At 38.6% G+C, this 6,969-nt stretch overlaps 1 protein-coding gene and 1 long non-coding RNA gene across 2 annotated transcripts in view; one reads left to right on the plus strand and one right to left on the minus strand.

Annotated features, from left to right (window-relative positions):
• Positions 1–2,556: 2,556 nt before the first annotated feature.
• TNFRSF19 (TNF receptor superfamily member 19) overlaps positions 2,557–6,969 on the plus strand; it is a 48,199-nt gene continuing 43,786 nt past the window's right edge. Inside the window, exon 1 of the mRNA XM_026049851.1 lies at positions 2,557–2,633. The gene's annotated coding sequence lies outside the window, so the exon portion shown is untranslated. The remainder of the gene's footprint in view (positions 2,634–6,969) is intronic.
• Positions 5,293–6,846, minus strand: LOC112956346. Its single transcript, XR_003251035.1, has 2 exons — positions 6,401–6,846; positions 5,293–6,070 (listed from the first exon to the last, which is right to left on the minus strand). It is a non-coding gene; the product is annotated as an uncharacterized LOC112956346 (long non-coding RNA).

Consider the following 6,969-nt stretch of genomic DNA (forward strand, 5'->3'; position numbering starts at 1 on the left):
ATGCAAAATGCAATTCTTAAGCTTTAGGGGGTTAAAAAGGTAATAATTAACCTTACTTCTCTTTTTGATATGTACAAAAGAAAGATCAAAGACCTCGAACAGCCCTTTAGGATTTGCTTTTACTTAAAACACAGAGAACTAAGAGGTGCTTTTTTGCAAATGATGTTGTTCTTAAAGGAAAACACCTTTAAAATGAATAGGAAAGGGTTGTTTCAGTTCTGTATAGATCATCTGTAAAATCTATTTTGCCTGTAAAATTAATTTCAGATTAAGCACTTCCAGTTCTATTATGAAAGCAGAAAATGGACTGTTTTCAAGAAATCTCTTGGGGAGTAGAAGGAAGTTGTATGYCAGGAGGGTGCAAATTAATGCTAAAATAGAAGTAATCATCTTGATAATTTTCTTTATAATAATTAGAAATGGGAATTAGAGAAAGACAGAAATTTATGGTTKGCTTACATATTTTTTTCAGCAGGASCTTATTCCTGAAAGTGGATTTGCTTCCTGCATGATACTCCTTGGTACCTGCAACACATCTCCTCCATCTCAATTACCTGAGCATCCCACCAAGGCCTGCCTGCATAGATAATCCAAAACACTATTTAAACTGAGCCCAGCTACCAACTTTTTCTACACTGCACAGCATCCCCTAGAAGGATCTCGATGCTTTTTGGAGACGTTAATCAGTYATTAGACCTGGTGCTGGCCACCATACATCATTCAGCCAGCAGAAGGCTCCCTAACCTACCAAGTGCAGCCAAAGCCACGGAAACAAGAGCAGCCCAGGCCAGGGGAGCAGCAAGGGGGGACCAGCAGCCCACCAAAAGCAGGACTTGGACAAACGCAGGGGCCCAGTGGCAAGAGAGAGGCAGTTACATGAGGAGGAATCTTGGCAAGACACCCGCTTTATCACTCCTACCCAATATACCTTACGTGCTGCTTGTTTGCTTCTGYTTTTTATGCTCGAGGCGGCCGTGACTAGCACATTTGCTCTATCTACTTGTGTCTTTTAATGAATTCTTGCGTGACTCAGCTTGGAAATATTTGCAGGATTCTACCAAGGGCTGACATGCTTGCATCTGCACACGGGGTGGACCCAAGGACTGGAGAATACATCTATCAGAACTTCTGTGATACCTGCAATATGGCTTATTATCCTAGAAGTCATCCTGCTGGGTATTTATGTGTTTTACTAACAGCTGAAACACATAAGGTGGAATTAATCTATATGGCACAAGTTAACCTTGCCTACTATCAGGAAAAATGAAATCCTGTCGTCCATTGCTTCTGCATTTTCTCTGTACTGAARCAGCACAAGTTGTAGCAATCTTGAGAATTATCCTGCTTCCATGGAGTTCTTCAGCCATCTCTAGGGCTGTAAACAGCAGAGACACAGAAAATGTCCATCAATACCCTTTAATTCCCRTCAAAACCTCCTTCTGCTGACGGGATATGAGCACTTTGAACCTATCCCATTTTGGAAGTGTCCTTATTCTACAGGGCTTCTGTGGGTTACTTATGGCAGCTTCATGGCTCATTTATGTAGAGGAATTATGAGCCACACATGAATCTGGTCCAAATAAAATGATTTGCAAAAGGCCACGCAGTAAATAGCAGGGAGAACATGAACTGAAGACTGGACCATGCCCTATTGTGCTTGGATTTTGCTACTGCAAAAAGCCAGCTCCAGTGTACAAAATACACCCTCTGCTCTGCTCCAGAGCACAATAAAGAGACAAGCACAAGTAGATTTGTGTCATTAGTTACAGCTGCCTAACAAACTGTCCTGCACATCTGACTTCCAGAAAATTGTAACTTCCTGTTGTAGGTAAAATTATACAGCCAATTATACAGCCTTTTTTTCCCTCTTTTTTTTTTTTTAATTCTTTTGTACAAAGAAAACCTTTTAGCTACGTTATTCTCCCTTCTTAGGAGGTACCTTTAATGTAATGGAAACTTTGAAGTGAGCCTTGGGTTTGTTACAATGGACTTACCTGATTAGAAATCATGCAAACTCTTGTTGCTCTGTAGCTGTATTCCCCCACAGGCTGTATTCGAGCTCTCTAACCAGTCCCACAGCATTGAATGATGTCATGGGATCTGCAGCTCAGCGAGATGAAAGGGATAAAGCGGAACCCGCTGGCACTGGGGAACGCTTCCAACACACAATCCACAACACAGCTTGGGAACTCAAAAGCTACGGATCCAGCCACTCAACCCGAAGCATTTAAGAGCCATGTGCATTCTCCCAGCACAAGAAAGGAAAGGGGGGGGAGAAAAGTTAGTGATCGATTTTTAACAAAAGAACTAGGGCACTGAAAGGCAGAATTTAAGAGYGCAAGTACCTGCTGCAAAAGGAGCTCTTTTTTTTCCCCTCCAAAGCACTGCCTTTGATGTATGGCAACTGATCACTGATCAGATTACAGGCATTTGGTCTCAGTGCTCGTCTGCCTTTGATCTGCATGGTTAATTTTATTTTCCCGGATTTGGAGTTTCGTCTGGGCTTGTGCTGACATACTTTTTTTTTTTTTTTTTTTTTTTTAAGCAGCTAAAAGCATTTAATACAGAAGTTCTGGCAGTGTGAAATTAAGTTGCAGAAAGCCTGGGCACTGGAAAACTTCAGCAGATACCAGGTACTGGATTTTGTGTTTTTTTTCGCAGTTCTACGTTGCTAGATTTTAATTAATTACAAAGTTTCTCATGAACAGTGCAAGGACACATCCCTGTGTGCACTTTGAAAGATTATATAAGAATGTTAGCTATAAAGCATTTTGATTTGTAACTGYTATACAAAACTTTACTGAGAACAGGCTATACAGAATATACAAGCAAATGAAAACTGAAGMAATATTTGGGGGTTATATAGTATTTTGGTCTGCACTGCTCATTCTAACTGTCTATAGTTTTGTAAAGTCATACYTTAATACAAGTATGCCAGGATTTAGAGGAATATTTTCTAAGGAATTTAGTATTTATTGGACAGTATTTATACTTTATGTGTTTTCAATGTTTTTATTAAACTCTGCCTTCTTCAAGCAACACTTATAGTTATTTGAACTAAATATATAGATAACATTCTTGTATACAAAAGAGAAAAGTTATTAGTTCAATATTAAGGAAATGATAGTTCAGTTATCAAATACAAAAAGAAATCCTGATAATGAAAGTAACATTTTAAGTCGGTAATAGAAACTTCCTTTAAGGCATTTTAATAAAGATTTTAAAGAAACCTTAAGCTAATGTAGAGCAAACACCTGGTTTTACTGAACTCCATGGAAGCTCTGCTCCCATTTCAGTGAAACAATTTCCATTCCCAGCATTYCATTTTCTTTTCCTCAAATTCACATATACGAACACTTATTGCATTTAAGAAAATGATAGACATCTACCCTGGAGATTCATTATAAAGGAAGAGTCATTATAAAGGAAGAATGAGATTATTCACAACACATTTGTGATCCTATTTTAAAAGGACCAGGTTTTAGGATGAGCTTTGGCCAAACCTGTGAGTGTTCTGTGCCTGCAAGTTGGAGCCAGACTCTTAAAAGACTGAAACCTTCTCTTTATGTATTTAAATGTAATTTAGGTATTCAGAAGAGCTTAAAGACCATAATTGGGGGCAGATTTGCACAGTTCAGCTTTGCAGACACTGAATTCTTTGAAAATGATCTTAATGGCAGATTATGAGTTTTTTAGAAATACCAACTTCAAATATCTTCTTTTAAATCTAAATTTGAGTGTAGGCACATTTTAAGTATATGAGCATTAACAAGATGCAGCTAAAAGTTAGCATAACTTATAGCTGCTAAGGACTGTTAAAAAAGAAAAAACTATTCTCCAGGAAGCTTATCAGTCAACAAAACCCCCAACATGTTCATACTTCAATACTCTTCATTGCAACATGCAAAATCAAATTTTAACGGCCTGCTTACATCTGAATAAGATTAAGTTATCAGCACTTCCAGACAAACGCTGTCACTTTTCATTAGTCAGCCTGGAAACTATTTTTCATTCTAATTACAGATATATTTGTATATATATAAATTCAAAATTTACTATCAAGAGATAATATGCCAGTCTCAAATCAACTAGGCCTGACTTGATATCATTTAATTTTCTATACCACCAATTAATTCATATTCTGACTTAACAAGTCAATTACATTATAAGGAAAGCAATTAGCACTGCATGAATAAGGTGTGCATARCTAACTGTTAAATAAGAATATTGTTGAAATTGTATCATATCGTATTGTTGAAATCAAAATGAAGTATTTTTTCCTCAGAAGACAGTGATCTATTACAGTATGTTTCCGGAAAAGATTTTACATTTAATTCTATTAACCAAACCTATGCCTCMCCAGTCAGCTTCTCCACTCTTCCATCCTCTCCTGCTTGTTGCTGATTTTCTAACATGCCTATTTATGAAGTGGAAAGAGAAGCAAATTTTAGTTGTAGTACAAGGATTCTTATAGTTTTCATCAGGAGTCAAGATAGGCACATKGGGCTTTCTGAGTCAGAAACAATTACTGCAATCGCTGTGAGGATCTGACCCTGCAATCACACAWATGACTAAAGCTGCTCATAGAAGTAACGCTCGTAGATCAGATAGATCGCAGTGATCAGTAGGACTCATATATGTAGCTGTTTGCATATATGTAGCTGTTTCAGGCCCTAAAACTTCATTTAGGAAATAAAGATTTTTAATACGTACAAAGTTCCAAGSATTTTATGTAATTTTCCTATATACTTAAACACAGATGCACATTAACTCATTTAAACTGAAAAAAATCTTTGCATGTCTATAGGAAAGCGAGACTAAAATGCAACAAACCATAGTTGGACCTACTTAAGTAGGGAGTGGAAGATTTTCAGCAACTCTGTTATTYTAAAAAGCAGCGCTGTGACGGCTTAGCCTTTCATTGATCTCGGTTTTAGAGATTAAATAATAATAATTCTTGGCACTTACGACTTCACTTTTGCAAAGTGCTGTATAAACATTAATTAATCCTCAGGCTTAAGTCTTCAGAAAGAGAGCGTTCACAATGCTTTTTCAAGCAAATCTGACTAGGAAACTCACAAGTATAAATATCATTTATTTATTTATTAAAATAGCTTGAGCAATTCTTGGTTATAAATAGAGCCATCTCCAAACATCATGTCTTAGATAACATCATAAACATATTTTAACATTTGTAATATTTAAAACTATCAAAAGACATTGTACAGTTCTACTGACATCAGTTTCCAACAGCTGTCATAACAAGAGCAGATCTATCTCATAGTTGACTGGGGAAACTGTGTTAGCATTTGAGATATGGAGATAACAACTTCCTATTGCTGTACAATTTCTGCTTCCACATCAGATCTGTCACACAACTTAGTCTTATCAAAGGGGTCAGCTGAAGATATTTCCCAGCATATTTCTTTTCTGCTTTCTGTGCTGTAGAACTTCTCTACTTTCATCTCTATTAGTTGTTCTAACRTTTTACTGTCTTCAATTTCCGTAGTAGAAATACCATAACTTAAAACAAAAGACCCCCTGCAATTTACAGCCTCTTTTAATGATGAATGGAATTAACTCATGCATTTTACATTTAGTGGAAAAGCCATGAACGCTACAACAGGGATTTAAGCAAGTTCCAGTGTTACAGACTACACACTGCTATTAATCCAGAGGCACAATAACCCCTGTGAGTGATGAGGAAGCCCTTGTGTTTCTTTGTATGGTGATCTTTGGCGCTTAAGACTTTAAAAACCTCTGGGACATTTTATGATGTTTGTCTAGTTAGACTATTTTAAAAAATAGTATCTGAAAAACACATGGTGACTTCACAAAGGAAAAAGCATTTAGTCTATTTTACAGGTGTCCATACAAAAGGGATAACACATGAAGCAGTTGTCTGTAAATAGCAAGAGGATGTAGCATTCTCAGTGCTGTGCAACAGCTGCCATTCACAACAGATGCGCCACTGCCTTTGTACTGGTGGGTGCCATTCCTCATCGAAATTCCAGGCTCTGACAGAGCTCCTTCTGGCAAGCGTACTGAAAAAAGTTCCTCTTTGCAGACCCTAAAAAAATAAAAGAAATTCTTTATCTAAAAACACGCATTATTTATAAAACAAAAATCCAGAACAATTCATTTTCTTGCAACTATTTACCTCTGCAAACATAACTACYTGTATTTCAATAAACATTGCTTAGGAAGTCTATATGATGCATAAAATTCAAAATTTTATCTGTGAGAAAMACCCTAAATTTCCATTTATTTCAAAATGCTTTGCTGTTACATACAGCCAAGAGTTCACCCTCTCCAGAACCTAATCCAATTCCTAATGCATTCATACAAACTCTTACACTGCACTGATATCATGAACTACATTAGAAACACCACTACAAACCTAAAATCCTTGCAATAGTAGTTTTGGACCAAGTTCTCTCGGACTCGTTTTCTTGGCATTGGAGCACCACTGACCCAACAGAGCACCTCATTTACCTTACAGTTAATACCAAGAAACTCCACCCTTTCCTGCTACTGAGTATGTAGCCTGGATTCTCTAGGGAAGCCTGGATTTCTGTACTTGCAGTTGGCATTGGCAGAATGCCTCCAGCTGGGCTATTCTTTTATCTCCAGATCTAAAAGATACGATTTCAGACTTTGAAAGGTTTCAGACTTTGAGCTGGCACRGAACAAAAAAGGCCAGCAGCGCCCCGGGAAGCTGAGAGCTTCTCGGACCACGTTCAGAGGGCTCTTCCATAGATTCCTGCAGTGGGAGAAGGGTCGAGCACTTTGGTGCCCGCCTTCCCCGTGAAGAACAGCCACGGAGCTTCGCTCAAACCCGGCAGCGGCCACGCGCAGCGCCCCGGGGGGCTCCCGCTGGGGGGCGCCGGCCGCACCGAGGCCGCGCGACGCTCCGCCATGGCCGCCCTCCCGCCCCGCTCAGCGCCCCCGAGGCGGCCACCGCCCAAC

This window comes from Nothoprocta perdicaria, unplaced genomic scaffold, assembly GCF_003342845.1.
Source record: "Nothoprocta perdicaria isolate Ctin4 unplaced genomic scaffold, notPer1 scaffold_62, whole genome shotgun sequence".
In the NCBI taxonomy this organism is placed as follows: Eukaryota; Metazoa; Chordata; class Aves; order Tinamiformes; family Tinamidae; genus Nothoprocta; species Nothoprocta perdicaria.